General features: G+C 47.2%; 1 protein-coding gene across 4 annotated transcripts in view; it reads right to left on the bottom strand.

The window, feature by feature from the left end:
- Positions 1–22,100, bottom strand: part of ERBIN (erbb2 interacting protein) — a 335,765-nt gene that overhangs the window by 212,623 nt on the left and 101,042 nt on the right. For all 4 annotated transcript variants that reach the window (XM_068249944.1, XM_068249941.1, XM_068249959.1 and 1 more), the window contains one exon: positions 20,345–20,456. The gene's annotated coding sequence lies outside the window, so the exon portion shown is untranslated. The remainder of the gene's footprint in view (positions 1–20,344; positions 20,457–22,100) is intronic.

Genomic DNA, 22,100 nt, shown 5'->3' with positions numbered 1-22,100 from the left:
CTGAATTAATATGCTGCATGCATAAGAGTACATTATACACAACACTTTGCAGATCGCTGGTGATCAGCAAAGTGCTGGAAACCACCTTTAAAGAGCCCCAGTGTGAATGGGCCCTCACAGCTCTCAAAGCATTTTTCAGTGTAGTGACACCAAAAGCAACAACACTGCTGCCAATGTCCATCCAGAGGCACTCTAGACCCGTGTTCCCCAACCCTGTCTTCAAGGCCCACCAACTGTGCATGTTTTGTGGAAATGTACATAGGTAGTTAATGAGCTCTGCTGAGACACTAATTACCTCACCTGTGCATGTTTGTGGTTTTCTGCAAAACATGTACTGTTTGTTGGTGGGCCTTGAGGACAGGGTTGGGGAACTCTGTTCTAGACTATCCAGAGGAATTCTTGACCATCCAGAGGCTCTGTTGGCCATCCAGAGGCTCGCTTGGCCATCCAGGGGCTCGCTTGGCCATCCAGGGGCTCGCTTGGCCATCCAGGGGCTCGCTTGGCCATCCAGGGGCTCGCTTGGCCATCCAGGGGCTCGCTTGGCCATCCAGGGGCTCGCTTGGCCATCCAGGGGCTCGCTTGGCCATCCAGGGGCTCGCTTGGCCATCCAGGGGCTCGCTTGGCCATCCAGGGGCTCGCTTGGCCATCCAGAGGCACGCTTGGCCATCCAGAGGCACTAAGGACCATCTAGAGGCACTCTAGAGTCTAGAGTGCCTCTAGATGGTCCTTAGTGCCTCTGGATGGCCAAGCGTGCCTCTGGATGGCCAAGCGAGCCCCTGGATGGCCAAGCGAGCCCCTGGATGGCCAAGCGAGTGTTCCCCAACCCTGTCCTCAAGGCCCACCAACAGTGCATGTTTTGTGGAAATCCACATAGGTAGTTAATCAGCTCTGCTAAGACACTAATTAACTCTCCTGTACATGTTTGTGGTTTTCTGCAAAACATGTACTGTTGGTAGGCCTTGAGGACAGGGTTGGGGAACTCTGTTCTAGACTATCCAGAGGAATTCTTGACCATCCAGAGGCTCGCTTGGCCATCCAGAGGCTCGCTTGGCCATCCAGAGGCTCGCTTGGCCATCCAAGGGCTCGCTTGGCCATCCAGAGGCACTAAGGACAATCTAGAGGCACTAAGGACCATCTAGAGGCACTAAGGACCATCTAGAGGCACTCTAGACCAGTGTTCCCCAACCCTGTCCTCAAGGCCCACCAACAGTGCATGTTTTGTGGAAATGTAGAGGTAGTTAATCAGCTCTGCTAAGACACTAATTAACTCTCCTGTACATGTTTGTGGTTTTCTGCAAAACATGTACTGTTGGTAGGCCTTGAGGACAGGGTTGGGGAACTAGGATCTAGACCATCCAGAGGCTTTCCACTCCTCATGTAAGTATTTGGTTTTTAACCCTATGCTTGTCACAGGTTTGCTTTAACAAATGCATGCGCGCACACACCAAAAAAATAACCTCTATTGGAAAGCCACAACTAGCCGTGACTCACGCAGGTACAGCGAGCTTACGTGTTACACCTGCTCAGAATGCGGCGAATGCTGGATAATCATCATCATTCCAAATGATGACACAAACAGTGTTAGCATCCTACAAACAAAGCAGCACATTCTGTAAATATGCCTTTTTTACAAACAAGACTTTAAACCGTTTTCTTTCCTTCTTTTAAATTATACATAAACCTTCTGAAACGGAGAATTCATTACACCGGAATGTGTCACCAGAGACCGACAGAGAGATTTTAAAGTGCCATTTTAATAGACTGCTGCTCGGAATAAACTACTGCTAGCCACCAATCACCACGCTCTCCATGCAGATATTCCTCATATTTGCTGTAAGCTGAGCAGCTCATCACCAGAATGCTAAATGAGAAACTTAGCATTCCGCTGTAAATGCACCGCAGCAGCAGCACATCACAGGGAGAGAAGCCCAGGGAGCCAAGCGGGGAGGCTTCACAGGTGTAATAAATTCACTAGGCCCAGGTTTCAGGACACATCTTCATCAGATACGCTTTGCTAAGCATCTGACAGGCTTGCTGGATCCAGCTCACCCGGGGAAGTGAACCGGGGAACCGGAAGGCCAGGAAGGTTTAATACACAGAAATAATCATTCCTAGACAAGGCCGGGATTAGGAATCTTCAAGCAGTATTTATTCTAATCAATGCTTGTCCATGTACATGACCGGCGGAAAGTATCCCAATCCCCCAATCCAACCTATAAAGAAAAGAACTCTCATGGCTATCAGCATATGTAGACTAAACACAGAGGTATAGTTCTTAGGTAAGATATACAATAAATATATATGTATACTCGACTATGGCTATCATTCATTAAGCATTTCCGCATGCGGAAATGCTTAATACCGCTGACTTTACCGAACACTCAGCAAAATCCCCATTCATAAAGGCTCTTTCCGCATGAAAAGCTGACATTCCCGTGAAGAGCGATACATTTCCGCCTTGTGCGGAGTTTTTCTAGATTAATCTAGAAAAAGTAACAAACACGTCCATTCATAAAGATTAGAGCAAGCGGTATGCGGAAGGAAAATACCGCTTGCTCGACAGTAGCGATAGGCGGGCGGATTACATGTAAATGAATGGGACGGACCTCCCAAGCAGCATCAGACAGAGGAGCGCACAGAGGGAATCGGGCAGCTTTTATGTTTCCGCATGTCTTCCGCCACGCTACCGCCAGCTTCCTCCAGAAAACCTCCGCACTTGTATCGCAACAGGCAACTTCTTTATGAATGCCCACCCAGAAGTCTTAATTACCGGTTGCGGAGAAGAACGGTGTTTTCCCGCACTACCGACTGCACCTTTATGAATGATAGCCTATAAGTCTAGAAATTTAGGTCTGATTCACTTAATAAAAGTACAGGGGTCGACTTATACGCGAGTCATGGGCAACACTGAGCACACTGAGTTCTGTGTGTACTAATAGTGACATTCCCATTTGCAGCAATTTCCCCAATGGTAAGTGACACTTTCTTGATAAAGGAAATGCCAAGAAAGTACAGGTCTGAAAGCCCTGACCACAATAGTTAACAAGGAAAGGGGTAGGGGGAAATACTGAGCTGCAGGAAGGGGTGAGAATAATTGCCGCACTTGGGGTCCTGGAGGAGTTATTGGTTGCACTTAAAGGAAAGGAGGAGATAATGGCTGCAATACTGTATGCACTGCAATCATTAACACCCGAAACCCCCCCCCCCCGGGGTCCACACCCTCCAAGTGCAGCTGTCAATTCTTCCTGGTCCTCAAATGCAGCCATTAACTTTGCTGGATAGACTTATACTTGAGTCAGAACAAAATTCCAGCTTAAGAGGGTCAAATATTGGAGTCGACTTATATTACATACATACACACACACACCACATAGTACAGTCCCGGTTATCCATAACTCAACTAACCAGAAGTCTCAACCAACCAGCACAAATCCCCAGCAGTACCCACAGTGGTGAAGGCCAACTTCTTAGGCTGTTTGTGGGCTTCCTCCCGCCCCATAAACCTGCGCGAGTCCCATGCCGTCCTCCCGCAGTCTGCCATTCAGCTGTGATCAGCCCCGGTAACTTGTTCAGTCTGGGTCTTCTGTGCATGCGCAGTACACCCGGACTGACATCACTGAACAAGTTACCGGGGCTAATCGCAGCTGAACCGCGGGAGGACGGCATTGGACTCGCACAGGTTTATGGGGCGGGAGGAAGCCCCGGGAAAGTATCAAATCTTACTTTATCTCTGGTGCACTTTAAAGAGACTCTGTAACAACATTTTCAGCCTTATTTCTTCTATCCTATAAGTTCCTATACCTGTTCTAATGTGGTCTGGCTTTCTAGTTGCACTGTCTCTGTATTATATCTAATCTTCTTTCCTTTGTCGAGCCTTGTCAGCCCAGAGAGGAATGTGCTGTGATAGGGAGAAGTTATGCACACCTCCCCTATGCCCCCTGCAGGCTCTGTGTGTGAGCGCTGTGTGTATGAGTCAGACAAGGTCTCTGCTCACAGCCAGCCTGCCTGTGACCTTGTGAACAGCTGTGAGTGCAGAAAGATCAGTTCAAAGCCCGGACAAGCAGCCAAGGCAACAAGTGGGAGAAATATTCCAGCAGTGAAGTCACGTTTGAGAGGAGCCTCTGCAAACAGGCACCTGCTCTGATGATGTATTGCCTGTTTGGCGGCCATCTTCATTATTTACAAAAAGAAAGCAGCAGGAGCTGCGAAAATGTCACAGAGGGGCCTAGGAGAAGACTACAAACAGGCTGGTACTTTTATTTATGTAAGATTTTCACAGTACAGATTCTCTTTAAAGACTGGGCTCCATGGCTCCCCCAAGGTTAAGAGTGGGGTGTGCTACTGTATTAACTGGGTATATCTTTTAAAGTGGACTTCAACTCTTGCACAGGACACAAAGAAAACAGAAGTGTGCACTGTGTGTTTTTAGCGAGAAGAGCCCATCTAATTCCCCCTTATATTCAAGTAATCGCGAGTGTAATTTGAGCTCTCAGCTGTGTCAAAAGAGAAACTTGGCAGCACCTGGCAGACACAGCTAATGTGTAAACAAAGGATGTTAACCCTTTGTCTGGTGCCATGAAAGCAGGAAGTAGACACTGCAGATTACAGTAGTTCGTGAGCTGTAACAAGGAAATGTTCTTTTGTAAAGTTTATTATGTTGTTGCTCATCTTTTAGAGCAGAGAGGAAGTTCTGAGATCAAGTCGGGTTTAAATGTATAAAAGTGATACTATGATGGTATTGCAGGAAAGCATCATCAGACATGAAATAATACAGGGACGTGGAGCTGTGCTTGTACAGGACAGGACAGTCACATGGCTTCCAGCAGACGGGAGTTATGCAGGAAACATTAAGAACCTGGAAGCTTAGCCAACAATCATGCAAAGCCTGCAGAATAAGAACAGGTTAAAAGATTAAAGAGAACCAGTCACTACAGAGCTTTTAGTCTAATACAGTGCAAAGCTAAGAGCCGCCCATCTAACGTCACATCCAATCGATTTAAATTAACCACATAATCTGTAATTATGAACAATTTATGCCCTGAATAAATTGACATTACAATCGATGTGGCTCATCGCGGCACAGATAACTGGCAGATTCGATCAGCGTGATCAAATCTGCTGGTAAGCAGCTGCACATACGTTCACATATGAGTGTGCAGCACCCCTGCGGATGCATTCCCATCCTCCCTCCATGCAAAGCAATCATTTTAAAACCTAATTTTTCCACTGAAAAAGTTAAGGTCGTTACATTGACTACAGCAGAAATTAGATCCCTCTTCCAAAGAACAGTGACATGACTACGTACTCTCTGTGCTGTGAAGAGGTCATTGCTATATAAATGTATTATTATAATAATAATAATAATAATGCCATTATTTGTTCCTGCAGCATAGATTCAGCTCAGAATAAAGAGCAGGTCGTTGGCTCCTTTTATGGGTTATTGTGAAACCTCAGGCTTTTCAGAATCATACAACACAGAACATTGTTGGTTTGGGATTTTCAGTTTGAACCTGCTAACCTCAGTATGCTATCGCTGGATTATGAGGCCAAGGAGTAAAAACAAACTCGCTGGCCGCTTGGCTCTCCAGAGAATAAGAGGCAGGTGCTCGATAATTGCATCCACCACTGAGGCCATCAGGCATCAAGTCAGATGCTGACCAACCGAGGCTCTCCAGAGGATGAGAGCACCAGGCAGGAGCTCAGTAACTGCATCCACCACCGGGGCCATCAGAAATAAAGTCATATGCTGACCAACCGGGGCTCTTCAGAGGATATGAGGCAGGTGCTCGATAACTGCATCCACCTCTGAGGCAATCAGGCATCAAGTCTGATGCTGACCAACCGGGGCTCTTCAGAGGATATGAGGCAGGTGCTCGATAACTGCATCCACCTCTGAGGCAATCAGGCATCAAGTCTGATGCTGACCAACCGGGGCTCTTCAGAGGATGAGAGGCAGGTGCTCGGTAACTGCATCCACCACTGAGGCCATCAGAAAATCACACTGCAACTCCAGCCAGGCTCCTTCACAAATCTCTGTTTTCTATCCTTGTATTATCTAAAGCACCAAGCATGACTGCAAATCTAACACAAGGAGCTGTAATTTCTGAAAACCCATTAAAAGAACAATATTCATTTCATACCAGTCGGAACAAAAACGCACAGAGTTGCTGAAAGCATGAAGAAGAATAGGGCCATGTAGACAAGTGGGGAACATGTGTACCATTGTAGTCAGATGTTACAGGCACTAACAGCAAACGTTGGAATAGCTGTACATTTAAAATTTCACATCTGTTACCCCATATAGTAACAGTTCCGATTCAACATAATTACTAATCACAGAAACAATAACCAACCAAGCAGTTTCAAATCAAGAGGTTTTGAACACATGGTACATGTACCTCAGGGGACACTTCGGATGGCGTCTGAGAATACCTGTATAGTAACATTTTAAAATAAAACCTGCAGTGAAGGGGATAAGGAAGAAACAATTAAGGCAGGGGCGGGGCAGCAGGGAGTGATGTCACGCGGCGGGCGGGGTATGTGGAGAGAACAATGCTCTCGGTTGTCACTCTGCAAAAGTGATGGATTGGATTGCTGGTCAAAAGGAATTGGGAGCTGCCGTATACGCAATGAATTCTCGGTGGTGGCAGTCGGTATCAGCCGCCTCGGGCCAAGTTTCACATAGCGTGTGTACGGAGCTTACATTTCCTCCTAGGCGATATTTTCACACCTTATTAAGAGAATGCCTTTAAATATTTTGTGGGACAGCAACCGGGTGTTCCGTCACATTTGTTATTCACCACTATCTCGTGCACCGTTGCCACCATGCACCCAATCGGCCACCTCATCAGCCCGAGATTTCCCAGCCTATTCAATCGATACATTAGACAGATTTTACCTTGAAATCTATGAAATCATCAATCCAGCATGCTTGTTGTAGCACAGATTTTCATGCGATTCGATAAGATTATCAAATTGCATTGTCAATCGGGCCAAAAAAAATCAATAAAGTAAAACCACCTTAACTGGTTCAGGACCATGCGTAGTTAAAACTACGCCGCACTTGTGGTTGCCTAAGCCTGATGCGGCATCATTTTATCGTCACTGGATCCCGAGCACAGGACACAATTGTTTATCCCCGCCGGCACAGATCTCTGCTGTCTAAAGACAGCAGACTTCCGTAACTTGGTCAGGAGCCATTTTCATTGCCTCCTGACTTCATGATCACTGTGAGCCAATCACAGTGATCAGGAAGTATAAAAAGTTAAAAAAAAAAAAAAAAAAAAACTCTGGTCCTTAAAGGGACCAGAGGCTCTGTTCTCAAAGCAGTTAAGAAAACCTTTGTACAGTATTTGGGAAGACACTTTAGGTTTTAATGCATTCACTGTTATTACCCAGAGTATCCCAGCAGCTTGTGTTTTGTCTAGTAAGTAATATTGTCTCAGAACTCTCCTCTCACCGAACCACTGGTGCACTTATCAAGTAGAGGAAGTGGGGGTTTTAAATACATTTTACCTGATGTTCTTTTAGAGTAAAGCAGTAATAAATTATAAAGCCTGGAAAGGGTAATAAATTACACTGCAGAAGTAGGTTGCAGAACATCTGTGCGTTTCATGGCTACTAAATATAAACCTTCTAGGAATAATTTGGGATAGAAAAATATGACAGTTTTGTATACTGTACTTGCAGAATACAGAATTCTAGTTTTGTAGCTTACGCTGCAACACAAATTTAAATTGGGTTTTCAAGGATAAATATTATAATGCTTCTATCTACCATAAAGGCAGCAATCTTCCCTTAGAACGGCTGTGGTTTTGTACAACTATGCATGTATTGTATGTAGCTGAGCACTGGAACTTCTTGGTTGCAGAGTTTGTCTTCAGTAGGACTTCTATGTGCATCAAACTTTGTTACCTCCTCCCACTCCGGCATCCAGGACTTCTCACAAGCATCACGTCTCCTTTAGAACTCCCTTCTACAGCCTTTCCTTTATGCTTCAAGCTTGGAAACCTTCAAACGTACTCTCAAAACACACCTGTTCAGAGAAGCCTATAATTTTCTGTAGGTCCACGCCACTACCCTCTAGATTGTAAGCTTGCCAGGGCAGGGACCTCCTCCTAGTATTCCTTATTTTGCTGCAATTTATTATATGACTGTGTACCAGTATTGACGATGTCTCAAACCACACTTCAACTATGTATGTATTTGTACTTCTACTGTGCATGTCCTGATTGTACAGAGTTTTACACTCATGCATCTATGTTCCCCAATATCCGTTTTGTACCATGTACATCGCTACGGAGGATGTTGGCACTATATAAAGAATAATAATCAATTTTCACATGATTTTTCCACAACAAATTATCGTTTTTGCAATATCGCGTATCATTGTTAAACATAATTAATTTCATTAATTTTTATTGAACAGTATACCGACCATCATGCCAGATCACGACACGACACGATCGTTCAGCTCTCCAGTAAAGTCAATGGGCTTTTGCGTAAAATGAGAACGAACGTGAAAATGATTGCGTCCCATCACTTTTTTTCGTTATCGCTAGTTTGTCGGGGAACGATCATTTGTCGCTGGAGATCCACAATCCATCTGGCCGTGGGTACTTGGCTTAAAGGACACCTAAACTTAGAGGTACATGGAGACTGCCATATTTATTTCCTTTTAAGCCAAACCAGTTTAATTTGCTATCCTGCTGATCCTCTGCATCTAATACATTTAGCCATAGACCCTGAACAAGCATGCAGCTGTTCCGGTGTTTGTGACATTATTGTCAGATCTGACAAGATTAACTGCATGCTTGTTTCTGGTGTGATTCTGACACTAATGCAGCCAAATAGACCAGCAGAGCTGCCAGGCAACTGGCAAGGTAGTTCACAGATCACTTCTGTCCATCAGAACTCTCTTTAAAATCACCTGGGTTTGAAAGAGGTCTGGAGATAACCAGAAAGACAGATTGTTAAAGTGTACCAGAGACGATAAAAGAAAGAAAAATGATACATACCTGGGGCTTGCTCCAGCCCCATGCGCGCGGATCACTCCCACTCCGCCGTCCTGTCTCCTCCAGCTCCGGTACTGGGTCCCGTAATTTCAGCCAGTCACGGCCAGTATAACGCAAGAGAAGTGCACTCTCTATGTAGCTCTCCAGCAGCTGCTGGAAAGATGCATAAAGAGTGCGCTTCTCTTACGCAGACGGGCCACAACTGGCGCCGTGGGAGTGATCCGTGCGGATGGGGCTGGAGGAAGCCCCAGGTATGTATACATTTTTTTTATTTTATCGTCTCTGGTTTCCTTTAAGGCAGGATTCCAATGATGTGCTATCTGGAATGGATGTGGCACATGTGCCGAGCATCCAAATCACCACAGCCAGGTGATGCCCAGCTATGGGGATTCATATGCGTTGTGCGGAAAATTGCAGCTGGCTGGCTAAACAGAACTAAAATGCTCGGAAGGTAAAACATTCTCCATACACTATTTCATCCATGTATTTCATGTGCTCATGAAGCAGCTTTAAAGAGGAACTCCGACCAAGAAATGAACTTCATCCCAATCAGTAGCTGATACCCCTTTTACATGAGAAATCTATTCCTTTTCACAAACAGACCATCAGGGGGCGCTGTATGGATGATATTGTGATGAAACCCCTCCCACAAAGAAATTCTGAGTACGTACTCTTGGCAGTTTCCTGTCTGTGAACCTTGCTGCATTGTGGGAAATAGCTGTTTACAGCTGTTTCCAACTGCCAAAACAGCAAGCAGCAGCTACATCACCTGCCAGCAGTAAAAATGTCACCATGTAATAAATGTCAGAATATAAATCAGGGATTTAAAATATTTTACAATGGGCAAGCACTGACTAAATCATTTATACATAATTATTGTAAAAATGAAGCACTTTTTATTACATTATTTTCACTGGAGTTCCTCTTTAAACTCTTTATTTTTAGCATCTGCATATCCTAAGCCAAAAATGTTACAGCTAGAAAATGAGTGTGTGCGCGCATTATGTATATCTGTGCCAGTTCTACTGGAGATCAAGAAATACTAAAACTAGAAAGAAATGAGTTTATTCCAGCTTAGCTGTGAATTTTGCTCAACATCCTCCCCATTACGGTTTTGTGCTCTTTCACAATTAGTTCCGTGTGCAAGGGCTGACAAATCGCGACCAGTGCAAATCTGAGGGGAACGCAAGTAATGCAGCCAATCAGGCTTAGATTAAACGATTTCCATTGCCTAGCTAGCCTTTTGTAAGCATTTGACTGGAGTTGATCAGGCTGACTTCCTGTGATAACCTGACTTCCTTGGAAACCAGGAAAACACAAACACTTCCTGCCCCGGATACCTTGCAGTCAGCTGTTTTCTTATGTGAAGCCGACTGAAAGTTGTTAAGAGCTGCCCACGTGCACAAATTCCAAAATTACCAGAGTTCTACAGCTAACATGTTCCAGGTGGTCAAAGAAGGCCGGAAAGCCATACTATCCCAGGAAAATAAACAAACACATATATAAGTAGATAAATACTTGTCCTACTTACATAACATATGTATTGTACTGTTCAGCTTCAGTGAGTTTTAATTTGAGGGACTGAAGCCAATCCTTATGTAATTTCCTCACTTACTCTATTTCCTCCTAAAAAGTGTGCTGTCACATCTAGCTTGCTTTGTAAACAGATGTGAGCACAGCATAAATTGTATTTCAGCAGCTTACTGAACTGCCCTCAGCCATTCAATGAGGAGCAGGAATATAGAAGGGGAGAGGACATGCTTCCTTCTCATCGGCAATGTACTAAATACAGCCAGGTTGACTGAGATAAGATTTATTATAGCAGAAGCATTTCTGATTAAATTGCAATGCAGGGTCAGGTTGCAGACTGCATAATAAACACAGAGCAGTAAGTAAAATATATTTGATTATACTGCTGACAGCCCCGCTTTAAAGGATCGCTATCGCAAAAATCGTAAAATTTAAAATCCATGTAAACACATACAAATCGAAAGTACGTTTCTTCCAGAGTAAAATGAGCTATGAATTACGTTTCTGTTGCGGTCCCTTATAGTAGTTAGTAGAAATCTTACGGAACTGACAGGTTTTGGACTAGCCCATCTCATCATGGGGGTTTCTCAAGTTTTTTTTTCTTAAAGAGACTCTGTAACTTTGAAAAGATCCCCTGGGGGGTACTCACCTCGGGTGGGGGAAGCCTCCGGATCCTAATGAGGCTTCCCACGCCGTCCTGCGTCCCACGGGGGTTTCGCTGCAGCCCTCTGAACAGCCGGCGACAGGCCCGACTGTAATTTCAATATTTACCTTTGCTGGCTCCAGCGGGGGCGCTGTGGCTGCTTTAGGCTCGGAAATAGACGGAAGTACCCAATCTCCGTCGGGTCCGCTTGTCACAAGAGCCCCACTGGCCGTGAACACGCAAAACCGTCCGATCCGATTCTAGCACACAGATTGAGAGCTATGGACGCAATCTGCGTAGAATTGGCGGAGTTTGAGCGTCACGACGCAGTAGGGAGCCTGTGAGGTTACGAAAATACACTTTTACTCCAACCCAGGGGTAGATTTGCCACCATCTCTGTTTTCTATCAGCCCAGAGAAAACTGCTAACTGGCTATAGACCTGTGAAACAAACAACCGGTTAAAACTGTGCAATTCCTATCTATCTATCAAAACAGTAGCGTCCCTTCGGAAGTTTAGGTCTCGTCTGTGTATACTGAATAGAAGGTTTTACTGAGAGGTAAAGACCTTTTTAAAAAGCCTTTATTTGTTACAATATAAATAATTAATATATACAGACAATCGTGAACAATTAAACGATGAGAGACAGTGATAACACAGTACATAAAAGAAAAAGGGATAAAAAGAACGAATACTTATGATTCTGTGGAAAGTCCGTTCGGGAAAAGACAAAGTTCCTTTGTTGCAGTTAGTTCGCAATATGGCCGAACCACATGGCCGTTGCTCCGCCTGCAAGATGGCCACTGCTATTTCCCCAAGCAGTGGCAGTCTTTTCGGTATGATGGAAAGTGGGGGAATTGGCTGGGAGTCCTCATGCAATCAGTTTTGAGCACTGACATTTCTGGGCGGAGTCTCAAGCTCAGCCCAGGGGCGTGTCAGGCAGTGAGTTCTCAGGGGAGGAACTTCCAACCATCCACAAAATATGTCCAATTTCATATCCCGCCGGGGTTTTGTCGCACATGCAAACCGATTTCATATTCAGATTGGGCTGAGAATACACGTTCATAGGACATCAAACTTGCAATATTTGGGGCGCACGGGGACCCCATTATTCATATCTCAGCCCCTGCTCGGGTTACCTGGCTATGTCTAGTATCACCATATTCTACAGAATTAGGGAAACAAAATTATGTAATTTTCATATTCCTCCCATGGATGGTATTTGCAAAATGTGACAAAGTTATCAACACCATGCATTCCATACTCAGTCTAGTCGGTGCCGTCAAGACTGGGAGGAATGTAGGTGTCAATAGACCTCATGCTGTGCTAGCTTCCCCTGTTGAATAGACTCTGTTGGTATTTCAGCTCTGCCCAATTAGCACATTAGTGTCACCAGAGCTTTTCCGGGAGCCTTAAAAGGATTTCTTGCTAAACCAGGTTGCTTTAGCCATATGCTAACGCAGGCCCATTCAGCCCTCATGGCAAAAAGGGGGGGAAGGCAGGAAGGAAAAACTTCTATTTAAAAATAAAGAATGTCAGTTTTCCGATCACGGTTGCGATCGGACAATCGGCCGCGAATCCTCGGACGACTGGGCGTCGCCCGGCGTCACACCTCCCCCTTCCCGAGCTCTGCTCAGGGAGGTGTCAACAGGACGCCTTCCGTAGCAGCTATTGGCGCTGTTGGGTCGGGTTCCCCCTGACACCGCGACAGCCCATCAGCGTTTTGGTGTCGGCTGCCTGCTTTGTGTTGGATCGTAAAGTCGTACTGCTGCAATGACAGGCTCCACCGTAGGAGCTTGCCGTTGGTTCCAGCAGTACGGTTTAGCCAACTCAGGGGATTGTGATCAGTGACGATCGTGAAGGAGCGGCCGTACAGATACGACTGCAGTTTCTGTAGGGCCCACACGATCGCCAGGCACTCCTTTTCAGTTGTGGAGTAGGCTACCTCTCGGGGCAGGAGCTTCCGGCTCAGGTAGAGGATAGGGTGTTCATCCCCCTTTCCATCCACCTGGCTGAGGACTGCGCCGAGACCGTAGTCAGAGGCATCGGTTTGCACCACAAACCGACGACTGAAGTCTGGGGCCTGAAGCACAGGGGCGCTTGCGAGGGCCTGCTTCAAGGCCTGGAAGGCATTCTCGCAAGCGGGGGTCCAGCTAACAACCTTGGGGTGCTTCTTGCTAGTGGCATCGGTCAGGGGCTTCGCCAGTGTACTATAGGCGGGAACAAATTTCCTATAGTAGCCGGCGGTCCCCAGGAACGCCTGGACCTGCTTTTTCGTGATAGGTCGAGGCCATGCCAGGATGGCGTCCACCTTTCCCGTGTCAGGTTTCAGGGTGTTACCCCCCACCCGGTGACCTAAGTACTGCACCTCGGTCATGCCAATCTGACACTTACTCGGTTTAACCGTCAGATTGGCCATGGCCAGCCTCTCTAGTACCTGGGACAGGTGTTTGAGGTGTTCTTCCCAGGTGGGGCTGAACACCGCAATGTCATCCAGATACGCTACAGCGAACCCTTGCATTCCCTCTAGCAGGTCGTTCACGGCCCGCTGAAACGTGGCGGGGGCGTTCTTCATCCCAAAGGGCATCATCGTGAACTCGAAGAGGCCGAAAGGGGTGATGAAGGCCGACTTTTGCCTCGCGTCAGGTGCAAGTGGTATCTGCCAGTACCCCCGGCTCAGATCCATGATTGATAGGTACCTGGCTGATGCCAGTGTATCTAGCAGCTCATCAATGCGAGGCATGGGGTAGGCGTCTGTAGTGGTGATGGCGTTCAGTTTCCTGTAGTCTACGCCGAACCGAGTTGTCTGGTCCTTCTTGGGGACCAGGACAACAGGGGCTGCCCAGGCACTACTGGACTTTTGAACCACCCCTAACTCCAGCATCTCCCTCACCTCCTTCTGCATGTCCGCCTGTACCTCGGGAGAGACACGGTAAGCGGACTGCCTGATGGGGGGATGGGTACCTGTATCTACCCCATGCACCGCCATACTGGTCCGCCCCGGGATACCGGAGAAGGTGTGCTGGTACTGGCCCAGCACCTTCTGTAACTGCTCTTGCTGGGCTGAGGCGAGCTGTGGATTGACGTTTAGGTCGCCGTCCACATCTCGTACGTCAGCCAGCAGGTCTAACAGGGGGTCTGCCTCTCCCTGCTCTAACCGGCTGCACACTGGCAGCGCATACTGGGTCCTGTCATGGTGGGCCTTCAGCATGTTTACATGAAAGCTCTTCTGCTTCCTGCCCCCCATGTTCACTAGATACGTCAGAGGGTTTAACCGCTGCACTACAGTAAAAGGCCCCTCCCAGGCTGCTTGCAGCTTGTTCTGCCTCACGGGAAGAAGGGCATATACCTTGTCACCCACATCAAATGACCGCTCTCCAGCAGTGCGGTCGTACCATGCTTTTTGTTTGGCCTGAGCCTGGGCCAGGTTGTTGGTCACTACTGCGGACAGGGACTCCATTTTGTCCCTGAACTTGAGGACGTAATCGACCACGGAGACATCAGTGGGGTCGCCCTTGCCCTCCCATGTCTCCCGCATCAATTGTAAGGGTCCTCGGACATTCCTCCCATACAGGAGTTCAAACGGGGAAAACCCGGTTGACTCCTGCGGCACCTCCCTGTACGCAAACAACAGATGAGGCAGGTATCGTTCCCAGTCCCCACCTTGCGACTCAACAAACGTGGTCAGCATTTGCTTCAGCGTCCCGTTGAACCGTTCACACAGTCCATTGGTCTGCGGGTGGTAGGGACTGGAGACAATGTGCGTCATGTGTATCTTTTTGCACAGGGCCTCCATGAGTTCGGACATAAACTGGGATCCCTGATCGGAGAGCATCTCCGCAGGGAACCCGACTCGGGAGAAAATGTTAAGTAGCGCGTCTGCTACCTTGTCCGCCCTCAGGGAGGAAAGCGCCATGGCCTCAGGATAGCGGGTGGCGTAATCCACCACCGTCAGGATGTACCTTTTGCCACTGCTGCTGGGAGTGGGCAATGGTCCAATTATGTCGACTGCCACTCTGTGAAAGGGCTCACCTATGATTGGCAGTGGACACAAGGGAGCCTTGCGGGGGTTCCCAGCCCGTTTTACCTTTTGGCAAACAGTACATGAGCGGCAATAGTTGGTCACATCGATCCGCATCCTGGGCCAGTAGACATGACCCTGGATACGGTCAAGTGTCTTGTGGATTCCCAAGTGCCCTGCCAGGGGAATGTCATGTGCGGACTTCAGCACATGCCCCCGGAAGGCACTGGGTACCACAAGCAACTTGGTACCCACACTTGTTTCACCTTCGGTGGGCTGTACAGGCTCGCTGTACAGCTTACCACCTTCCCAATATACCTTGAAGGTATCTTCATTCGTGAGGGGCTCAGAAGCCTGTCTTCTGAGTGCCTCGAGGCTAGGGTCAGTCCGGAGTGCTTGCACAAATGCAGCACTCTCGCTCTCAGCCAGCTGGCCCGTGGCATATGCAGTTAGTGGCTGAAGGCTACCATCCCTGTGGTCAGAGGAGGGGGAGGAGGCCGGAACCTCTTCCACCTGCTCTGAGCCCAGGTTCTGAGCAGCGCGGCTGCGTGTTACTGCCAGTACAGGTACACCTTCAGACTGGCACATACTGGCATTACTCACATCCTGGCTGCATGCATGAATTACAGTGACAGGTACAACAACATTTTCATCACAAACAATCGGTATATCAAACACAGGTACCTGTGACACAGGTACTATTGGACTCGGTACCCCTGGACTGGGCACATTCAACCCACCTCCCCCCTGTTCTTGCCCCTTGGTGCAAAGTACCTTAGTGTGGGCGGAGAGTCCGTCTCCCTCCTGGCAGTCTGAGGGGCTTGGGGCAGGTTCATAATAGGACACAAGCTTGCCCAGGTCGGTCCCCAACAAAACTGGGACCGGCAGTTGGTCCAGGACCCCAACAACCTTCTCTTGAACCCCCACCCCCCAATCGATGGACACCCGAGCCTGGGGAATGCGAGAAAGAGTGCCCCCCACTCCAGTGAGGGTAAGGTATTTGTCAGGGAGGATATTTTCCGTCGGGACCAGGTGCGCACGCACCAGGGTGACATCCGCTCCAGTGTCGCGGAAACCGGTAACAAGCTGGTCGTTCACTGTAACCAGCTGGTGGTTGCTCGTAGCGGAGTGGATCCCTCTCCCACCTGCGAACAGGACGTTGTTGGGTGCTCCCGGCTGGGGTGCGCTGGCTGGCGGCAGTTGCCGTGGGCGAGGTGTAGGTGGTGCAGGAGCTGGCGCTGTCTGCCTCCGCTCCGGGCAGTTAAACTTCATGTGTCCGGGCTTGCGGCAAAAGTGACAGGTGATGCCCTCTGTTACTGCAGGCCTGGACGCAGCAGCTGCGCCGGATGGCCTCTGGGGCGCACGGCTCACAGAGGTAGGAGAGTCTGCAAAATTGTGGGACTGACCTCCTCTCCAGCTAGATGGGGCAGTCCTGCGGGTCTCCGGCACCCTGGTCGTTGCAAAGGTCTCAGCGAGGTCTGCAGCGACCGTCGCTGACGCCGGTCGGCGCTCCAGCACAAACTGGCGTACGTCAGCCGGGCAAATGTTCAGAAACTGCTCCAGGACGATTAAGTCCTCCAGGACACCGTAAGACCCTTTAGTGAGGCCTAGCGTCCACTGGCGGAGTGTGGTGAGCAGACTGCTGACCACATCTTGATAAGAATCAGTAGATTTTTTCTGCCAGGACCTGAACCTTTTCCGGTAGGCTTCTGGCGTCAGCTGGTACTTAGTGATTATAGCCTCCTTTATAGCGGTATAATCATTGTCCTTTTCCACAGGCAACTCTGAGAAAGCATCAAGCGCTTTGTAGCGCAGCAAGGGTGTCAGATGTCTGGCCCACTGGTCTTGGGACAGACGATACTGACGGCAGGCCTTTTCAAAAGACCTCAAAAACAAGTCAATGTCAGTGTCTTTTTCGATAATAGCAAATTTAAATTTTGCACTTACTGGAGCGGCAGTCCCTTCAGCAGGGAGGCTGGGCGTTGAACTCCGGCTGGCTTGCTGCACTTTCGCCATGTTCAGCTCATGCTGTCGTCTCTCCCGCGCCTCTGCAGATTGGCGTTCCTCTCGCTTTTGCTCCGCCATGTACTGCAGGTACTTGTCCACATCAGTTTCCATCAGCTTTTGCAATGCCTGCTGCATTACTGGATCAACATAACTGGACAGTCCAGTACTGGCCGGTTCCAGGCGAGTACTTTCAGGGGTTCTGGGGTCGGGGTTCACACTGACAGCCTCCTGCGTATCTGTTGCCGCATTGCCCGCGGGTTGCTCAACCTCGGTACGCACAGGATCTTCAGTCTCTGGTTCCCCTCGACTTGCGTTAGATGAGCCGGTGTCCTCCACAGTGGACACCTCCAGCGTCCGCAGATTCTGGCTATCCCATCGGTACAAGTCCGTTATCAGGTCCTGCTGTTTCTTGCCGCGGATGTCCATGCCTCTCGCCTCGCACAGACTCTGCAGGTCGGATAGGACCATGACCTTGTAATTCCCGGACATTTCCATGCCAAATAAAAGAAAACTTAGGGGAGGGGTACTGGTTACACAGTCTCTCTGTATATATGAAAAATATATTGCACTCAGTCACTACCAACGAATTAGTTCGTTTCTCGATAGGGCTAATTCGATAGCCCTACCTGAGATACTATCAGCACACACAGATCCCAAACGCTGCCGACCACTGTCACAAGAGCCCCACTGGCCGTGAACACGCAAAACCGTCCGATCCGATTCTAGCACACAGATTGAGAGCTATGGACGCAATCTGCGTAGAATTGGCGGAGTTTGAGCGTCACGACGCAGTAGGGAGCCTGTGAGGTTACGAAAATACACTTTTACTCCAACCCAGGGGTAGATTTGCCACCATCTCTGTTTTCTATCAGCCCAGAGAAAACTGCTAACTGGCTATAGACCTGTGAAACAAACAACCGGTTAAAACTGTGCAATTCCTATCTATCTATCAAAACAGTAGCGTCCCTTCGGAAGTTTAGGTCTCGTCTGTGTATACTGAATAGAAGGTTTTACTGAGAGGTAAAGACCTTTTTAAAAAGCCTTTATTTGTTACAATATAAATAATTAATATATACAGACAATCGTGAACAATTAAACGATGAGAGACAGTGATAACACAGTACATAAAAGAAAAAGGGATAAAAAGAACGAATACTTATGATTCTGTGGAAAGTCCGTTCGGGAAAAGACAAAGTTCCTTTGTTGCAGTTAGTTCGCAATATGGCCGAACCACATGGCCGTTGCTCCGCCTGCAAGATGGCCACTGCTATTTCCCCAAGCAGTGGCAGTCTTTTCGGTATGATGGAAAGTGGGGGAATTGGCTGGGAGTCCTCATGCAATCAGTTTTGAGCACTGACATTTCTGGGCGGAGTCTCAAGCTCAGCCCAGGGGCGTGTCAGGCAGTGAGTTCTCAGGGGAGGAACTTCCAACCATCCACAAAATATGTCCAATTTCATATCCCGCCGGGGTTTTGTCGCACATGCAAACCGATTTCATATTCAGATTGGGCTGAGAATACACGTTCATAGGACATCAAACTTGCAATATTTGGGGCGCACGGGGACCCCATTATTCATATCTCAGCCCCTGCTCGGGTTACCTGGCTATGTCTAGTATCACCATATTCTACAGAATTAGGGAAACAAAATTATGTAATTTTCATATTCCTCCCATGGATGGTATTTGCAAAATGTGACAAAGTTATCAACACCATGCATTCCATACTCAGTCTAGTCGGTGCCGTCAAGACTGGGAGGAATGTAGGTGTCAATAGACCTCATGCTGTGCTAGCTTCCCCTGTTGAATAGACTCTGTTGGTATTTCAGCTCTGCCCAATTAGCACATTAGTGTCACCAGAGCTTTTCCGGGAGCCTTAAAAGGATTTCTTGCTAAACCAGGTTGCTTTAGCCATATGCTAACGCAGGCCCATTCAGCCCTCATGGCAAAAAGGGGGGGAAGGCAGGAAGGAAAAACTTCTATTTAAAAATAAAGAATGTCAGTTTTCCGATCACGGTTGCGATCGGACAATCGGCCGCGAATCCTCGGACGACTGGGCGTCGCCCGGCGTCACACCGCTCTACTGCGCAGGCGCCGGAGACTTGCGCCTGCGCAGTAGAGTGGACCCGACAGCGATCGGGTATTTCCGCCTACTTCGGAGCCGACAGCCGTCAGAGCGCCTGCGCAGGAGCCAGGAAGGTAAATATTACGTCACGGCTGCACGGAGGGCTACGGCGAGACCCCCGTGGGACAGAGGACGGCGTGGGAAGCCTCATCAGGATCCTGAGGCTTCCCCCACCCGAGGGGAGTACCCCCCAGGGGACGTTTTGCCGTTACAGTTCCTCTTTAAAGCACTTAGTGAATGGCAGCTGCTCCGTCCAACTGTCCAAAAAAAGTGTACCGTGAGCAAGGAAGCTGGCCAGCATGTCTATATAAATCCTTTTAGGGACTGTTTTTATAAAGAATAAAGGCCATGATTAGAATCCCCCATGAGGATATGGACTAGTTCAAAATCTGTCAGATTTCTACTACCTATTGTAAATGACAATAACAACAGGAAAAATGTAATTTATAGCTCATTTTACTCTGGGAGAAACATACTTCTTATTTGTATGTGTTTAGATGGATTTTAAATTTTACAATTTTTTCGGGATAGTGGTCCTTTAAGGCCAGCTATGGAAATGTCCACAAGTCCTTTCAGTTGTAATGTGGAACAAGAAACTGAATGGTTCCTCTTTGCACCGGGTTTATTTAGGCCTAAAGAGAACACTGAGATGACCTAAGAAAGACCAGGTACTTTTTTGCTGGCATACACACCCATACAGAATTACCACACAATCATATATAATATATAACATATATATATAATATATAACATAAAAGGCTTTTTTATGGCCGGGTTATGACTTTCGGTCATGACTACATGTGAAACAAGAGTTAGGGAGATGCCAAGCTCCTGAAAAGTTCTGGGCACACCTGACTCTCTCCAACGAGTCAGACATGGTGTGCCATTAAATCTATATAGTGAGCTTTCGTCACTTCGCCAACACAGCCCTATAATTCTCACATCACCCATAAATTATCATAAATAAGGAAATACAGCGCCTCGCCTCGAAGCAGGCTTATCACTTACCCGATGACACGCCCCTTTCCCGGCCTCTTCTGCTCCCAGTTCACAGCGTGGCAGCAGCAGTCTGTTCCTGAAGTTCAGACATCCGTTAACAGACCGAGCGCTGAGCCACTACCTAATGGAGAAAACATAAAAATGCGGATTGATTCACTGCTCACACCAATTACAGCTTAACACATGAAAACAAAAACTTAAATGGCAACTCCACCCAGACACATAATTATGATTGGGTGGAGTGTTCACACAAGTCTCTGTAAAACAGGATGCTCATTTTTTATCACATTTTTTTATGTGCAAAGACACTGTGGCCTTGTTTCCACTGGTGTGCCCTGCCCTCTGAAAGACCCTGTGCAGCTGCGATTTCCCGCCCAAACCCACCTGCAATGAGGATTCGGACGTGGTTTTTGAAAAAATTCGACAAAAAGGAGGGGTAGAACAGCACTTCACAAAATCCAAGTGGATGTGCAGGGATCTACCCTGAGCACTATCAGTGTCACAATCTTCAAATATATTTCTTGATCCGCACAACTTCCAAAAACACCAACTTTGTTGTATTATATTGTAAAACTACTTTCCCCATCAGGACGGTGCGTTTGATGCGACGTTAAAGCCGCACAACGTGCCCCTAACGCAACGCATTGTGCACTATAACTTGGCCGTTATAGTGCATTCTTTAGCCCTGCATTTGGTGCGCCGTTTTTGTCGCACAGTGATGGAACGAAAACAGCGCATGCGTTACATATAAAAAAATACATTACTGAGCATGTGCATCACAACTAACGCAGCAGATTCATTGCTAAACGCACAGCATGCAGCAATTTCTAATAACGCCTCACGTTACACACAAACGCAACGTGTGCACTGTGAATGTCGCACAGACTTAGTATTGCTGTGCGTTAGTCTGCGTTATACAATTTTCTAACGTGAAAGAGGCCTAAAGGTAAAATTTGTGCATCAGCTGTAGCCCGCTGTTTCAGGCATCTAGCTTTTTTACAAGGCGCCCTGGTGATTTTGGAAATTGAGCAGATCAAGATCTATATTTTGAAAAAAATGATGCAGGCACGATTTCACTTTACTGCAAAGCTTCAAAAAATGATGGTACATTCTTAAAAATACATTTCTATTCTATAAACAAACATCTACTTTGTCTGTTATAACAATTATTATTTTGTTCTATAAATTACAGTAGCTGTACAGTATAACAGTAGTACATCATTCTAGGCCGCCTGTCACTTTTTTTTGCCCTCTTTGGCACTTCCTCAGAGGCTCAACAAGGAACTCACAACTTCTGTTTCCGGTCAATTGTACATTTCAGTACTCCCCTCTATAAGGTGATCACTTCCAAAAAAAAAGGATCCAAAGGCATCAATGAGCTTTCCAGGTTTATATCTATATTGGTTGGGCTAGGGTGGGTTTATGGGTGGGAAAGGGAGAAACCATGTTGTCATTTTTCACAATGTGTGTTTGAGTTATATTGTTTTTGTTATGGCATTGTGATTTATACTATTGCCTTTCTTTTCTGTTAAAGGATATCAGAAAAATAAAATTTTAATAATTACATTTTAATAATAAAATAATTGTAAAAATAAAAATCCAAAACCGTGAATTTGTAGTGCTGCATACAGTAAACCGCTGTATCCTAACCGGGGATCAGTATTCCAGTATGACTGGCGTCCCACATTGGATGCCAAGCTACACTGTCTGTATGGGATTGGCTACTTAGTCTTCTGATAGATGGCAACTGAATGACTGGCTAGAG

Source organism: Hyperolius riggenbachi, chromosome 1, assembly GCF_040937935.1.
Source record: "Hyperolius riggenbachi isolate aHypRig1 chromosome 1, aHypRig1.pri, whole genome shotgun sequence".
NCBI lineage: Eukaryota > Metazoa > Chordata > Amphibia > Anura > Hyperoliidae > Hyperolius > Hyperolius riggenbachi.
The sequence above is the reverse complement of the archived record's forward strand: the minus strand, read 5'-3'. Positions and strand labels throughout refer to the sequence as shown.